The sequence below is a fragment of the Gobius niger genome, assembly GCF_951799975.1.
Source record: "Gobius niger genome assembly, chromosome: 24".
Classification (NCBI taxonomy): Eukaryota; Metazoa; Chordata; class Actinopteri; order Gobiiformes; family Gobiidae; genus Gobius; species Gobius niger.
The window spans coordinates 4,765,664-4,782,032 of record NC_136875.1 but is presented as its reverse complement, the minus strand read 5'-3'; the positions used below and the strand labels follow the sequence as shown (position 1 = coordinate 4,782,032).

At 44.8% G+C, this 16,369-nt stretch overlaps 1 pseudogene across 1 annotated transcript in view; it reads right to left on the bottom strand.

Moving 5' to 3' along the window:
• Positions 1–195: 195 nt before the first annotated feature.
• The window catches only part of LOC306982490, a 220,868-nt pseudogene continuing 204,694 nt past the window's right edge, over positions 196–16,369 (bottom strand). Inside the window, exon 6 of the transcript in view lies at positions 196–584. The product of the transcript in view is annotated as an uncharacterized misc_RNA (transcript). The remainder of the gene's footprint in view (positions 585–16,369) is intronic.

The following is a 16,369-nucleotide window of genomic DNA, read 5'->3' as shown; positions in this document are numbered from 1 at the left end:
AGTAGTAGTAGGGGCTGCAGTAGTAGTAGTTGGGGCTGCAGTAGTAGTTGGGGCTGCAGTAGTGGTAGTTGGGGCTGCAGTAGTAGTAGGGGCTGCAGTAGTGGTAGTTGGGGCTGCAGTAGTCGTAGTTGGGGCTGCAGTAGTCGTAGTTGGGACTGCAGTAGTAGTAGTAGTTGTTGGGGCTGCAGTAGTAGTAGTAGTAGTAGTTGGGGCTGCAGTAGTGGTAGTTGGGGCTGCAGTAGTGGTAGTTGGGGCTGCAGTAGTTGTAGTAGTAGTTGGGGCTGCAGTAGTTGTAGTAGTAGTAGTTGGGGCTGCAGTAGTAGTAGTTGGGGCTGCAGTAGTCGTAGTTGGGGCTGCAGTAGTCGTACTTGGGGCTGCAGTAGTAGTAGTTGGGGCTGCAGTAGTCGTAGGTGGGGCTGCAGTAGTCGTAGTTGGGGCTGCAGTAGTAGTAATTGGGGCTACAGTAGTAGTAGTTGGGGCTGCAGTAGTAGTAATTGGGGCTGCAGTAGTAGTAGTTGGGGCTGCAGTAGTAGTAGTTGGGGCTGCAGTAGTCGTAGTTGGGGCTGCAGTAGTTGTAGTTGGGGCTGCAGTAGTTGTAGTAGTTGGGGCTGCAGTAGTTGTAGTGGTAGTTGGGGCTGCAGTAGTTGTAGTAGTTGTTGGGGCTGCAGTAGTTGTAGTAGTAGTTGGGGCAGTAGTAGTAGTAGTAGTTGGGGCTGTAGTAGTTGTAGTAGTTGGGGCTGCAGTAGTAGTAGTTGGGGCTGCAGTAGTAGTAGTAGTAGTTGGGGCTGCAGTAGTGGTAGTAGTAGTTGGGGCTGCAGTAGTTGTAGTAGTAGTTGGGGCTGCAGTAGTTGTAGTAGTAGTTGGGGCTGCAGTAGTAGTAATTGGGGCTGCAGTAGTAGTAGTTGGGGCTGCAGTAGTAGTAGTTGGGGCTGCAGTAGTCGTAGTTGGGGCTGCAGTAGTTGTAGTTGGGGATGCAGTAGTTGTAGTAGTTGGGGCTGCAGTAGTTGTAGTGGTAGTTGGGGCTGCAGTAGTTGTAGTAGTTGTTGGGGCTGCAGTAGTTGTAGTAGTTGTTGGGGCTGCAGTAGTTGTAGTAGTAGTTGGGGCTGCAGTAGTTGTAGTAGTAGTTGGGGCAGTAGTAGTAGTAGTAGTTGGGGCTGTAGTAGTTGTAGTAGTTGGGGCTGCAGTAGTAGTAGTTGGGGCTGCAGTAGTAGTAGTAGTAGTTGGGGCTGCAGTAGTGGTAGTAGTAGTTGGGGCTGCAGTAGTTGTAGTAGTAGTTGGGGCTGCAGTAGTTGTAGTAGTAGTTGGGGCTGCAGTAGTTGTAGTAGTAGTTGGGGCTGCAGTAGTTGTAGTAGTTGTTGGGGCTGCAGTAGTTGTAGTGGTAGTTGGGGCTGCAGTAGTTGTAGTAGTTGTTGGGGCTGCAGTAGTTGTAGTGGTAGTTGGGGCTGCAGTAGTAGTAGTAGTAGTTGGGGCTGCTGTAGTTGTAGTGGTAGTTGGGGCTGCAGTAGTTGTAGTAGTAGTTGGGGCTGCAGTAGTTGTAGTGGTAGTTGGGGCTGCAGTAGTTGTAGTAGTAGTTGGGGCTGCAGTAGTTGTAGTGGTAGTTGGGGCTGCAGTAGTTGTAGTAGTAGTTGGGGCTGCAGTAGTTGTAGTGGTAGTTGGGGCTGCAGTAGTAGTAGTAGTAGTTGGGGCTGCAGTAGTAGTAGTAGTAGTTGGGGCTGCAGTAGTGGTAGTAGTAGTTGGGGCTGCAGTAGTGGTAGTAGTAGTTGGGGCTGCAGTAGTTGTAGTAGTAGTTGGGGCTGCAGTAGTTGTAGTAGTAGTTGGGGCTGCAGTAGTCGTAGTAGTAGTTGGGGCTGCAGTAGTTGTAGTGGTAGTTGGGGCTGCAGTAGTTGTAGTAGTAGTTGGGGCTGCAGTAGTTGTAGTGGTAGTTGGGGCTGCAGTAGTTGTAGTAGTTGTTGGGGCTGCAGTAGTTGTAGTAGTTGTTGGGGCTGCAGTAGTTGTAGTAGTAGTTGGGGCTGCAGTAGTTGTAGTGGTAGTTGGGGCTGCAGTAGTTGTAGTAGTAGTTGGGGCTGCAGTAGTTGTAGTGGTAGTTGGGGCTGCAGTAGTTGTAGTGGTAGTTGGGGCTGCAGTAGTTGTAGTGGTAGTTGGGGCTGCAGTAGTAGTAGTAGTAGTTGGGGCTGCAGTAGTAGTAGTAGTAGTTGGGGCTGCAGTAGTGGTAGTAGTAGTTGGGGCTGCAGTAGTTGTAGTAGTAGTTGGGGCTGCGGTAGTTGTAGTAGTAGTTGGGGCTGCAGTAGTCGTAGTAGTAGTTGGGGCTGCAGTAGTCGTAGTAGTAGTTGGGGCTGCAGTAGTTGTAGTAGTAGTTGGGGCTGCAGTAGTCGTAGTAGTAGTTGGGGCTGCAGTAGTTGTAGTGGTAGTTGGGGCTGCAGTAGTTGTAGTGGTAGTTGTGGCTGCAGTAGTTGTAGTAGTAGTTGGGGCTGCAGTAGTTGTAGTGGTAGTTGGGGCTGCAGTAGTTGTAGTGGTAGTTGGGGCTGCAGTAGTTGTAGTAGTTGTTGGGGCTGCAGTAGTTGTAGTGGTAGTTGGGGCTGCAGTAGTTGTAGTAGTTGTTGGGGCTGCAGTAGTGGTAGTAGTAGTTGGGGCTGCAGTAGTTGTAGTAGTAGTTGGGGCTGCGGTAGTCGTAGTAGTAGTTGGGGCCTCAGTAGTCGTAGTAGTAGTTGGGGCTGCAGTAGTTGTAGTGGTAGTTGGGGCTGCAGTAGTTGTAGTAGTTGTTGGGGCTGCAGTAGTTGTAGTAGTAGTTGGGGCTGCAGTAGTTGTAGTAGTAGTCGGGGCTGCGGTAGTTGTAGTAGTAGTTGGGGCTGCAGTAGTGGTAGTAGTAGTTGGGGCTGCAGTAGTTGTAGTGGTAGTTGGGGCTGCAGTAGTTGTAGTAGTTGTTGGGGCTGCAGTAGTTGTAGTGGTAGTTGGGGCTGCAGTAGTAGTCGTAGTAGTTGGGGCTGCAGTATTAGTAGTTGGGGCTGCAGTAGTTGTAGTAGTTGTTGGGGCTGCAGTAGTTGTAGTAGTAGTTGGGGCTGCAGTAGTAGTAGTTGTAGTTGGGGCTGCAGTAGTGGTAGTAGTAGTTGGGGCTGCAGTAGTGGTAGTAGTAGTTGGGGCTGCAGTAGTTGTAGTAGTAGTTGGGGCTGCGGTAGTTGTAGTAGTAGTTGGGGCTGCAGTAGTCGTAGTAGTAGTTGGGGCTGCAGTAGTTGTAGTGGTAGTTGGGGCTGCAGTAGTTGTAGTAGTTGTTGGGGCTGCAGTAGTTGTAGTGGTAGTTGGGGCTGCAGTAGTTGTAGTGGTAGTTGGGGCTGCAGTAGTTGTAGTAGTTGTTGGGGCTGCAGTAGTTGTAGTGGTAGTTGGGGCTGCAGTAGTTGTAGTAGTAGTTGGGGCAGTAGTAGTAGTAGTAGTTGGGGCTGTAGTAGTTGTAGTAGTTGTTGGGGCTGCAGTAGTTGTAGTAGTTGTTGGGGCTGCAGTAGTTGTAGTAGTAGTTGGGGCAGTAGTAGTAGTAGTAGTTGGGGCTGTAGTAGTTGTAGTAGTTGGGGCTGCAGTAGTAGTAGTTGGGGCTGCAGTAGTAGTAGTTGGGGCTGCAGTAGTTGTAGTAGTTGTTGGGGCTGCAGTAGTTGTAGTAGTAGTTGGGGCTGCAGTAGTAGTAGTTGTAGTTGGGGCTGCAGTAGTGGTAGTAGTAGTTGGGGCTGTAGTAGTTGTAGTAGTTGGGGCTGCAGTAGTAGTAGTTGGGGCTGCAGTAGTAGTAGTTGGGGCTGCAGTAGTTGTAGTAGTAGTTGGGGCTGCAGTAGTAGTAGTTGTAGTTGGGGCTGCAGTAGTGGTAGTAGTAGTTGGGGCTGCAGTAGTGGTAGTAGTAGTTGGGGCTGCAGTAGTCGTAGTAGTAGTTGGGGCTGCAGTAGTTGTAGTGGTAGTTGGGGCTGCAGTAGTTGTAGTAGTTGTTGGGGCTGCAGTAGTTGTAGTGGTAGTTGGGGCTGCAGTAGTAGTAGTAGTTGTTGGGGCTGCAGTAGTTGTAGTGGTAGTTGGGGCTGCAGTAGTTGTAGTAGTTGTTGGGGCTGCAGTAGTTGTAGTGGTAGTTGGGGCTGCAGTAGTTGTAGTAGTAGTTGGGGCTGCAGTAGTTGTAGTGGTAGTTGGGGCTGCGGTAGTTGTAGTAGTTGTTGGGGCTTCAGTAGTTGTAGTGGTAGTTGGGGCTGCAGTAGTAGTAGTTGGGGCTGCAGTAGTGGTAGTAGTTGTTGGGGCTGCAGTAGTTGTAGTGGTAGTTGGGGCTGCAGTAGTTGTAGTAGTTGTTGGGGCTGCAGTAGTTGTAGTAGTAGTTGGGGCTGCGGTAGTTGTAGTAGTAGTTGGGGCTGCAGTAGTCGTAGTAGTAGTTGGGGCTGCAGTATTTGTAGTGGTAGTTGGGGCTGCAGTAGTTGAAGTAGTTGTTGGGGCTGCAGTAGTTGTAGTGGTAGTTGGGGCTGCAGTAGTTGTAGTGGTAGTTGGGGCTGCAGTAGTTGTAGTAGTAGTTGGGGCTGCAGTAGTTGTAGTGGTAGTTGGGGCTGCAGTAGTTGTAGTAGTTGTTGGGGCTGCAGTAGTTGTAGTGGTAGTTGGGGCTGCAGTAGTTGTAGTAGTTGTTGGGGCTGCAGTAGTTGTAGTGGTAGTTGGGGCTGCAGTAGTAGTAGTTGGGGCTGCAGTAGTTGTAGTAGTTGTTGGGGCTGCAGTAGTTGTAGTGGTAGTTGGGGCTGCAGTAGTTGTAGTAGTTGTTGGGGCTGCAGTAGTTGTAGTGGTAGTTGGGGCTGCAGTAGTTGTAGTGGTAGTTGGGGCTGCAGTAGTTGTAGTAGTAGTTGGGGCTGCGGTAGTTGTAGTAGTAGTTGGGGCTGCAGTAGTGGTAGTAGTAGTTGGGGCTGCAGTAGTTGTAGTGGTAGTTGGGGCTGCAGTAGTTGTAGTAGTTGTTGGGGCTGCAGTAGTTGTAGTAGTTGTTGGGGCTGCAGTAGTTGTAGTGGTAGTTGGGGCTGCAGTAGTTGTAGTAGTTGTTGGGGCTGCAGTAGTTGTAGTAGTTGTTGGGGCTGCAGTAGTTGTAGTGGTAGTTGGGGCTGCAGTAGTTGTAGTAGTTGTTGGGGCTGCAGTAGTTGTAGTAGTAGTTGGGGCTGCGGTAGTTGTAGTAGTAGTTGGGGCTGCAGTAGTCGTAGTAGTAGTTGGGGCTGCAGTAGTTGTAGTAGTTGTTGGGGCTGCAGTAGTTGTAGTGGTAGTTGGGGCTGCAGTAGTTGTAGTGGTAGTTGGGGCTGCAGTAGTTGTAGTAGTTGTTGGGGCTGCAGTAGTAGTAGTAGTAGTTGGGGCTGCAGTAGTTGTAGTAGTTGTTGGGGCTGCAGTAGTTGTAGTGGTAGTTGGGGCTGCAGTAGTTGTAGTAGTAGTTGGGGCTGCGGTAGTTGTAGTAGTAGTTGGGGCTGCAGTAGTCGTAGTAGTAGTTGGGGCTGCAGTAGTTGTAGTGGTAGTTGGGGCTGCAGTAGTTGTAGTAGTTGTTGGGGCTGCAGTAGTTGTAGTGGTAGTTGGTGCTGCAGTAGTAGTAGTCGTAGTTGGGGCTGCAGTAGTTGTAGTGGTAGTTGGGGCTGCAGTAGTTGTAGTGGTAGTTGGGGCTGCAGTAGTTGTAGTGGTAGTTGGGGCTGCAGTAGTTGTAGTGGTAGTTGGGGCTGCAGTAGTTGTAGTAGTAGTTGGGGCTGCAGTAGTTGTAGTAGTAGTTGGGGCTGCAGTAGTTGTAGTGGTAGTTGGGGCTGCAGTAGTTGTAGTAGTAGTTGGGGCTGCAGTAGTTGTAGTAGTAGTTGGGGCTGCAGTAGTTGTAGTGGTAGTTGGGGCTGCAGTAGTTGTAGTAGTAGTTGGGGCTGCAGTAGTTGTAGTAGTAGTTGGGGCTGCAGTAGTTGTAGTAGTAGTTGGGGCTGCAGTAGTTGTAGTAGTAGTTGGGGCTGCAGTAGTAGTTAGCAGGTGAGTACAGGTATCATCAGCACAGCAGTTAGGTGTGCCTTGGAAGGTGCCGATGGTCTCAAACAGAGGTGAAGAGGATAAAGAGCCGAGATCAGCACACAGACTCTCAGAGGCACAGCCATAAACCAAGTCCCCGTCAGTTTCTGTAAACAACAACATCACACTGTTACTGTGAGAAATGTCCCTGCAGGTGTCCAGCTCTGCTCAAATCTCATCACACCAATTCTCTGGCCAAATTCACAGATGCAATATCAGACGGTCATTCCCCAGGCGTGTTTTTGGAGGAAAATATTGACTTCATCCCCACTTTTTTCTGCTGTGGTCTGAAATGTCTCTAAGGTGTCCAGCTCTGCTCACAACACATTACACTGCGGGTTTGCAACAAATGATCATTAAAGTCCAATATTATGAACCAATTAATAACTTCTCTTAACAATTCTCGTTGACGCTCTATAATGAGGGTATGTGAATCATAATTTCATCACATGTTAACTAATGTTAGGTCATGACTTTTTCCACACTTAATTAAGGCAATTAATGAAGGATGATTAAGTATCATTAGAAGCTAATCATGATTATGATGATATCTGTGTCCAAACGATGCAAATGGGACAAGGACCAAGCTTTACATAAACTTAAAAAGCTAAACTTCGAAATTAAATTTGAAGCTGAGCATCAAAGCTTCAGAGTATGTACGTCAAAAGATAGCTTAATACACTAAAGCTTAAGAAGCACTGTTTAAAAAAGATATTTCACACTAGAAAGAGCTAAAAAATAACATTCAAAGCTTTAAAAATGAGTAGATAATTTATTTACTATGGCTTTGCTGACATTTTATATGACTATAATGAACTCAGTCCTTGAAGTTTATCCGTATATTTGTGTTTTACGGCCCTATATAACAACAAATTCATATAATCATACAGCGCTGACACATCAAGCGGTGTGCTCGTCTCACGAGGAGCATATAAACTATTTGGCACTGACCTCTGATCAGCCAATCAACAAAGATGGATTACTTCCTTTTTGTTAACTGCCACCCTTTTTTTTCAGCCGTCTGCTCAAGGGCAAACCCCCAGTGGGGGAGCCAATCACATCAAGAAGTTAACCAGGAACTCACACTAAGACAAAACACAGAACTCATCCACAGATGGACGACTTTGTGCGGTTCTTACAACTCATGCTGAACTCAACATTCCTGTTAAGCCGTAAGTACTGAAATGGGGGGAAGTGGTCACTAACTCACGAGATCTGCACTCCTGGCCCTGTAAAAAGGGTCAAATAAAGTTCACACCACAGACTATCTCGCCATGTGTGTATTGCTTTTAATTAGTGATGACCGTTATTTGTTTTCAATGAATGTTCCAAGCTGGCTATTTGCTTGTCGCGGCTAATAGTGCCTTAGCTCCGGGAGAAAACCACTCGGCTACGACCCATTGTAGATGAAATGTGAGCAATAAACTTCCAAATCAACAAGCCAGGCTCCGTGTGTGATCATTGTTCAACGGTTCTTTATGTGTGTGGTGGTTTTATTGACTTTATTCGTGCACATCTCTCGTGATGACTCGAGGTTTAGCTTAGCATTAGCTTTCTCGGGAGGCTCTGTGCATCATCAAGGCCCAGCGCAGAACCAGACACTGAAATAAGTGTTCTTGTCACGGGTTTTAATCCTGGGTTTTTCGGTAACAGAAACACTGATGTGTGTCTTTGTAAAAGTCTCAGAGCTGCTATAGCTCCGGTTCACAACACATGAAGCTAATCCTCCATGATGACTCTGTTTACATCTGCGGGCTGGACATGCGGGGAGGGGGTTCTGCTGAGGAGCAGTGGTTGGTTACTCGGCTGGTGACGAAAGGTCGGAGGCGTCTCCAGGAGGTGGGGGCGTTCCTAGGAGGACTCAGGCAAACCTATCCCTAAGATGGCTGCCATCAGAGTTTTTACAGATTACCAAGGTTAGTGGGCCCAATACACACTAATGGAATCACAAAGAAGTAGCTAACGGGCAAAGCTAAGTGCGGGCTAGTGCCAATTAAACAGTATTTGCAGCAAAGTTTGAGTGAAAAAAATGATCGCCATTGTGTAAATGGATGTACAATATCCCTCGGTCCCTTTGACTTTTCTGTCAAGGTAGTGTTTACTGTCATGGACAATTACACAACACAACTCTACAACACCTGCAGTGGCGCTTATGGCCTCTATTTTGTCCATGTACTTCACTGTGTGTTGACTCTGTTCAAATCTTCAGAATTAAAAAGAAAATGTCTCTAAAATGTGACTTGACAAGTGCATGAAGAAATGTAGAAAGCCTTTGGCGAGCTACCAAGAAAGGGCTGGTTTCAGTTAAAAGGTTCTCACCCATATGTGTCACCCTTATCCCACAGTGGCACCAAGACATTTTCTTATTACTATATGGGCTCATGCAAACTATATTGACATTTCATTTGTAGTTGGAAATATTATTTTGTTCTAAATTATAATTTCTTTGGGCTAAATTGTCTATAGTGTGTAAATTATACTCATAAGATCCATATTGTTTTATTGTAGTAATTACACTAAACCATAAAATATATATTATACTATAATATACTGCACTGTATGAGATCTGTCCCTGCTGGTGTACAGTTCTGTATGAGATCTGTCCCTGCAGGTGTTCAGCTCTGCGTGAGATCTGTCCCTGCAGGTGTTCAGCTCTGTGTGAGATCTGTCCCTGCAGGTGTTCAGCTCTGTATGAGATCTGTCCCTGCAGGTGTTCAGCTCTGTGTGAGATCTGTCCCTGCAGGTGTTCAGCTCTGTATGAGATCTGTCCCTGCAGGTGTTCAGCTCTGTATGAGATCTGTCCCTGCAGGTGTTCAGCTCTGTATGAGATCTGTCCCTGCAGGTGTTCAGCTCTGTGTGAGATCTGTCCCTGCAGGTGTTCAGCTCTGTATGAGATCTGTCCCTGCAGGTGTTCAGCTCTGTGTGAGATCTGTCCCTGCAGGTGTTCAGCTCTGGGTCCTGTGTAGAACTTACTTATGGACGCGAAGCATTTGGTCTCCAGGATGTTACAGTCTATATCTACGGTGCACTGCTGGCCACCATTGCATTTTTTGCAAGTCAGCGTGCCGGTACCAGGAGTGGGAGGAGCTGAAACACAGGAGACACACACAAAAACAGTCACTAAAGTAAATGCAGAGCTGGCCAAAAGGGCCAGGTTTTTCAAAAAACAAGGGCAAATCCAGGCTACATGGACCACTAATTGCAGAGTATTTGTTAAGACAAATGGCTCACCAGAAGAGGCATGAGTCATTTGCATTAGACGTTCCGAGCAGTTAGAAAAACTGAGAAGCAATAATTGATGTTTATCGACTCAGTATTGGTGGTCTTCCGACATGACAGAAATACACATGGTGGAGGAAGTGCATTTTATATTCAAAGTCATATCCCAATAAAAATAAGAAAGGATCTTGGCGTGTTAGGCATAGAAGCACTTTGGCTTCAAGTACATCTTCCACATCGCAAGCCCATTCTGATGCGCTGTATTTACAGGCCACCAAGTGCTAATGCTGATCACTTGAATAATGTACGAACAATGATCCAAAAAGCTACTGATACAAACCATGAAATGTTTTTTCTTGGAGATGTGAACATTGATTGGTTCTCTGATCATTGTTGCATGAAAAAAATCTGAGTAATACAATTATGGTATGTAATCTTGTCCAACTAGTGAATTCACCTACAAGGATAAGAAGGAACAGAGATGGGTTAACTACATGGACATGTATTGATCATGTCTATACAAACTGCATGGAAAAGTGCTCAAGTATTATCTCAGTACCAGTGAATAGGCAAAAGAAAAAAACAGTACTATTTCACCAAATTTAAAGACTGCAGAAAAAAGTAGTAAATATGGAGAATGATAAATGAACTTCTGTGTTGAGGCAAAATTAGTAAAATGTCTTCTTTCATTGAGCTGAATGACACAGTTATTACTAAACCTTGTGAAATTGTAAACTTCTATGCCCCCAGTTAGTAGGAAACTGTAAAAAAAATAAAAAAAATTCGAGAACAAATTATGTATGATAAGTATTGTTCATTTGTTTTTGAATCCATTAAAACTGATGAAATTCAAAAATTATTGGAAAATATAAATTGTGATAAACCATGTGGAATTGATAATATGGATGGAAAAGTTCTAAAGCTTGCAGCTAAATCAGTAGTCAAGCCTATATCTTACATTTTTAAAGTATGTTTTGATGAATGTACTATCCAAATTTGTGGAAAATATCAAAAGTTGTTCCTATGATAAAAAATTCAAAACAAAACAGCAGACCCATAAGCATCTTACCTGTCCTAAGCAAACTAATGGAGCAGGTGATATATAAACAAATTCAGAACTATTTTGAAGTGAATCACCTTAATTCTGACGTCCAACATGCATACAAAGCAGGCTACTCAACCAGCACAGCACTAACAACTCTGACTGACGACTGGCTGGGACAAATCGATAACAAGCAATTGGTAGGAATTGTGTTTCTGGACTTCAGTGCAGCATTTAACTTGGTTGATCATCAACTTCTACTTGAGAAACTATAAGCATATGGTTTTTCAAACACAGCTATCGGTTTCTTAAGCAGTTATTTGGTTGACAGAACACAATGTGTTGCCTTCCGTGGTTCCCTTTCAGGCACAATAGCCCTAACCTGTGGAATTCCACAGGGCAGTTGCCTAGGGCCTCTTCTTTACAGTGTTTATGTAAATGATACGTTTTACGAAAGGCCTGTATGACTGTATATGCAGATGATACAACAATGTATGTTTCTGCCTCTACCGTTGACCAGGTCAATAACATGCTCCAACAGGAGCTAATGTCTACTTATGAATGGGTGATCGAGAACAGGTTAAAATTGAATGTATTAAAAACAAAGTGTATGATTTTAGGCTCAAAACATGCAATGAGAGAAACTCCAAAGTTAAAACTCTCTCTAAATCGCAAATCATTAGAACAAGTGACAGAGATTAAACTGTTGGGAGTAACTTTAGATCAAACTCTGTCATGGACGACACATATAAACAACATTGTGACTAAAATGAGTAGGAACATCTCGTTAATAAGATGTAGTGCCCCTTTTATGTCATTGGAAACAAGAAAACTCGTATTACAGTCTTTAGTTTTATGTCACTTGGACTATTGTCCCGCTGTGTGGTCCAGTGCTGCAAAAAAACACCTCGACAGACTCCAGACGGCTCAGAATCGGGCTGCGAGACTGGCCCTGGGTTGTCCTTTTCGAACAAACACTATTGCTATGCATCAAAAACTGTCATTGATGAAAGTCAAGGACGGATTGGACTGTAGCTCTGTGTTGTCTTTGCATAAAATCTGGACCTTACGCAAACCCTTTAGCCTGTTCTCCAAACTGCAGCCCACCTGTAACAGACATGGCTTTAGCACAAGGCAAGCCTCGCTCTAATACTCATTTTACTTTGCCTCGGCCAAAATCGAATGCACTAAAAAGTACGTTTGTATACCGAGCCATCTCGCACTGGAATATGCTGCCTCGGGAAATTAAGAGACTAAAAAACAATCTTTCTTTTAAAATAAATCTAAAGAAATATGTAATCAGTCAAAAATAGATAAATAAATAAATAAATAACCTGACTTAATGCTGCTTTGAGTATTGTAATGCAATGAAAAAAACAAAACAAGTCAGGTTTGTTTTGTTTTTTTCTCACCTCAATTATTGAATTGAATGTGGAACTCTATATTTTTGATGTGTGTTGTATAAATTACCCTGTGTACTGTGTAATGTCTTTAGAATGAGAATGGACCCCAGGAAGAGTAGTCTTTGTGTTGGTAAAGACTAATGGGGATCCTTAAATAAAGAAAGAATGAAGAAAGTCACAACCAAGCGCGAGCAAACCTTAAAAAACAATCCTGGTGAAATCGTTCACTCACCGGTTACGTCGGCAGAGTTACAGTCGTCTGTGGTGCAGCATTCAGCTCTGGCCCAAACTGGATTAGTTCCCACGTTCCGTGAAAAGTCCTTGGTCCCAGATTGGTCCCCACAGAAATTGTGAATGTCGCAGCTTTTTATTTGTTTTTCAGTGGTGCTGTCTAGTTTGCCCCCTTTTAGATTTCCGGTCACTGTGGGCAATTCAAAGACAAGAGTTAGCTCCTCCTTCTGTGTACTTTTATAAAAAGGTTTTGATATGGTGACAACGTAAAATATACCTATGTTGACAGAAACACACTGGGTTATTTCGCTGGAGCAGGTGTCAGAATTTGTGTTTGCACAAGTTGAGTCCGTACAAGTCAAACAAGAGAGTCCGACAACTGCAAGAGACAAAAGCAGGTCACACCAAAGGAACCAGGACTAAACAGGAAAATAAACCAAGTATTAGTTGATATTTACCAGAGTTGATGGAGAGGGCCACAGTTAAGGCCAGAGGAAAGAGCAGCTTCAGTGCAGTCTTCATGGTCAGAGTCTTCACTTGGCTTCAGTATGTCCTCTGTGTATTCGCTGGTGGATGCTGCTCTGTCTCTTCTGTCTCCTTTTATAGTGGATGGAGGCACCGCTGTGATGACGATCGTTCTGTTCATGTTGAGAGAATGCATCACGCCCTTTTAAACGTCACAGCCGTCAGTAACAAGCGCAAACACTAATTAACAGTCATTAATACTGCTGTGCAAAACTGGTTCCACAACTGCATTTCCAATAAGTGCAGGTGTTGCTCTGGGTTGGCCCTTCACATACAGTACATTTTTTAGATAATGTTTGAGTAGACGTTTCTTTTTAATCACCTTTGTGCATGCGCATATGTCGTTTCACCCACTGCAATTAGTCCAGAACGCTGCTGCGCCTTTTATAATCCAAATATATTTATTGAATTTACAGTTAAAATCACATTGGTCATTCACACTTTGTTCACTCATACCCTTGACTGCATTCATCCAGTCACTCGCTCACTCTGTCACGCACACATGCACACTTGAGGAGAGAGGCGCAATCGAGACTTCAAACTAAAGGCTCACAGTGGTATAGAGACATTACATTATTTGAGAGAGTACTCAGATATTGTATATATCCATCCATCCTGTACTGGCTCAGGATCAGCAAAGGATCCAGTCCATAACAAGATGGATGAATATTGCTCGGCATCAAGGGGGCCCAGGAAGCAATCGCTGGATCACTTTCTGGGGACCCCTCAGCCGTTCACACGGAGGCACTAAAAAGGGAAAGTAAAAAACAAAACAAAAACAAAAACAAAAAAACAATAATAATAATAATAATAATAATAATAATAATAATAAATAAAGTAAAATATATATATATATATATATATATATATATATATATATATATATATATACATATACGTATATTCACCTTCATAACTATACAAAAGTATAACAGTAAAAATTATTTGAAACCATCATACGAAGACAAATAAGTGTAAACATGATCAGTGTAAACCTGTCAAAAGGCGCTGCTGCGCCTTTTGACAGGGAGTAAATAAAAACCTCGTCATATGTCTTTGTGCTGGCTCGCTGGTTATGTTAGAATTGTTTTATTGTTTTTTTTTAATGCTTTGAACATGACTTTGAACTGGCCCAGCACATCACAGACCTCACCCATGACCTCGTGGCGCCTCGGCCTGAAGGTAAGAACGCTCCGCCCCTCCATGTCCATTCGGCTAAGTTGGGGAGAGCGGGGTGGGTTGGGTCACGCAAGACATTTCTTAGCTCTACTGCAAAGGCTTTCAACATTTTGCCCGAGGACACTCAGACCGTTTCCCGAAGCCTCGATACCTTTGTCGGGGTCTGATGTGGGCGTGGTCAGGCATCCACATGTGTCCTGCCTTTGGTTCGCATGTTCGCAATTTGCCAAGGATACATCGGTGTCGCCTTCAAAAACGTTTTTGAGAGAAAAAAAAACATGCTTTAAATGTTTCAGCCACTTTTATTTTGACATTATAATCTAGTTTTATTTGTTGTCTTTGTGTGGTAGTAGGCCCCTTTAACCGCGGGTGGCCTATGGCGTGCCGACTGAGCCTTTAAAAGGTGGGTACCTCACCTGCGCTAGCTCTCTCTCGCCTCTGACGTCACCCGCTGCCTGGGAGCTGGCAGCAGCACGAGCCGGACTGGAGCCTTGCCAAACAAACGTTGCCGATCCATTTGGTCTTAAAACCAGCGATTTATCCGAAAGCGTTCTCGTTCTACAGTGAGCATCTTGCGTGTCAATCAATCTTTCGTTCATTCCGTCGTACTAAAACAAACCTCTCTCCAGCTTCCTTTGACGCACAGCGTGTGTGTTCGCTTCTACAGCTTGGCTCAGTCACTTTGGAGCAACTTTGCAGCTCGTGCTGCACGCGTCTCCGTTAGCAAAGCCCCGGTAAGCCGTCTCCGTGCACAATATCGTCATTTGTTAAAACTGTATCCTAATCTGGCGCTGGTTGTAGTGCGCAGCGTCAGGCGAGTGCTTTTACGCACAACTGTTTTACACCAGGCTCGTGCCGCGCCTCGCTCGTGCCACACTCCGGTAAGAACTTTGTTAATATTAAATTTAATCTGTAATTCCAGTTCACTAACTAGCGTTTCCTTATCTAGCGTGGTACTCAGTTTACGCCATCCGTTTGCCGTTCTCCTTTGAAATACGTGCGGCGTCGAAGCGCTTTTGGGTAAGTAGGCTACGTGTGCTCTTCTCTGCTGCGCAGGTTTTCTACAGCCATATAGGATCAATTGTGTCTAAAAATGTACCTTTCTTAGGATTGGAATCCGAGCGGGCCTCTCCTTCTCATTTGGTCCCTTCTACCTCGGCTCCGTCCCCCTTGGTCCCTTCTCCCGTCATTAGTTGTTTGTGTTCCTCGTCCCAATCCCTTTTCCTTCCTCTCCCGCCTCACCTGGCTCCAGATCCCCTTCGCCCCTTCGCCCCTCCATCCCTAATCCGAACGATACGGTGTAAAGACTTCTAGAGACTAGCGCGGACACTGCCCTGGTCCCAGGTTGGCTGCACCGGTGTGCGCAGCTGACGCGCCGTGCCAAGCCAGTCGACACCGCGTGGACCGGCGCGACTCTCCGGTAGGACATATAGCTCAGACTTGGAACATTTGGGGGGCTGTTGCTTTGGGAAACGTGGTCTATTGTACAAATGTTGGATTTTATGTGTGAATGAGGCCTATCGTATTTTTAAATAGAACCTATCCAACTGTATTGTTTTTACACTAGACTTATATAAATAAATATTGTGACTTTTCAATTACGTCTCCTGGTCCACTCAATCACGAACTTGCGAGTCCTCTCTGTCCCTGGCACTATAACCCAGGGTGGCGTTGTTGGGTAAATTGGATCTACTACTGGGAGTTTGTGGGTCAGACAGGTAGTAGGTCTTACACGTAACTGCAGTCTCATATTAAGCTCGTGCATGACGGCACTTCGGACCCGAAGCAACACCTTTCTGAGTGACAGTGCAGGATTTTAAAGGCAGTTGTGGTGAACAGGTCTTAGCTCATTCTACACATTAGGACATGGCTGGAACATGTAGGGGGAGGAAAATACTTAGTTTTAACATTTTTAAACTCCATATAGTACCTTTAGATTGCAGCTGCGTCAGGGATCAACAAAGAACCTGATATGTTTTTTTGGGCGTTGAATTGAATTGATTGAGTGTTTGTTTTCCAACAAAAACATCAGAACCCCATCGTAGGTTTCATCATCTTTAACTGCTTTATGTTTAGGTTGGGTCCTACTTTCGTCACAAAAAACATTATTACTTGATACTTGATCCCGTCAGAAAGAGCACTAGCCACTACTGCCTGGTAAACCAGTTGGAGCACTTTCTTGCAGATCTTAAAAGAAGCAAGCCTCCTCAGGAAGTAGAGTCTGCATTCCTTTCTTGACCAGCTGGTCAGTGTTGACCAATCCAGCTTCTCGTCCGCCTGCAGCCCAAGGTATTTATGAGAGGTCATCACCTCGATCTCCTCGCCATTGATAGTCACAGGCAGGATAAAACACACATCCTATATACGGTGCCTCTCGAACTATTAATACACCTTGAACTTTTGCACATTTTGTCACGTTTACAACCATAAACAAAAATATTTAATTTTTAATTTTTTACTGAACGTTCACACACAAGTAACAGACAGCTGTGAAGTAAAAGCAAAATGATACATGATTCTGTTATTTTTCCAAAAATAGAAAAGTGAAAAGTGGGGCGTGCATTAGTATTCATACAGCATTTTCTGAGTGCATTAAATTACCTTTATAACATTCCTAATGACTTCAGAATGTTCACACTTTGCCCTAACCATTAAATAGAGGCACATGTGTGTAATCTACTCTCAGTATAATTTCAGCTGTTCTGTGAGGGCCTCAGAGCTGTGGTCGGAGTGTGTTGGTCACTAAACAACATCATGAAGGTCA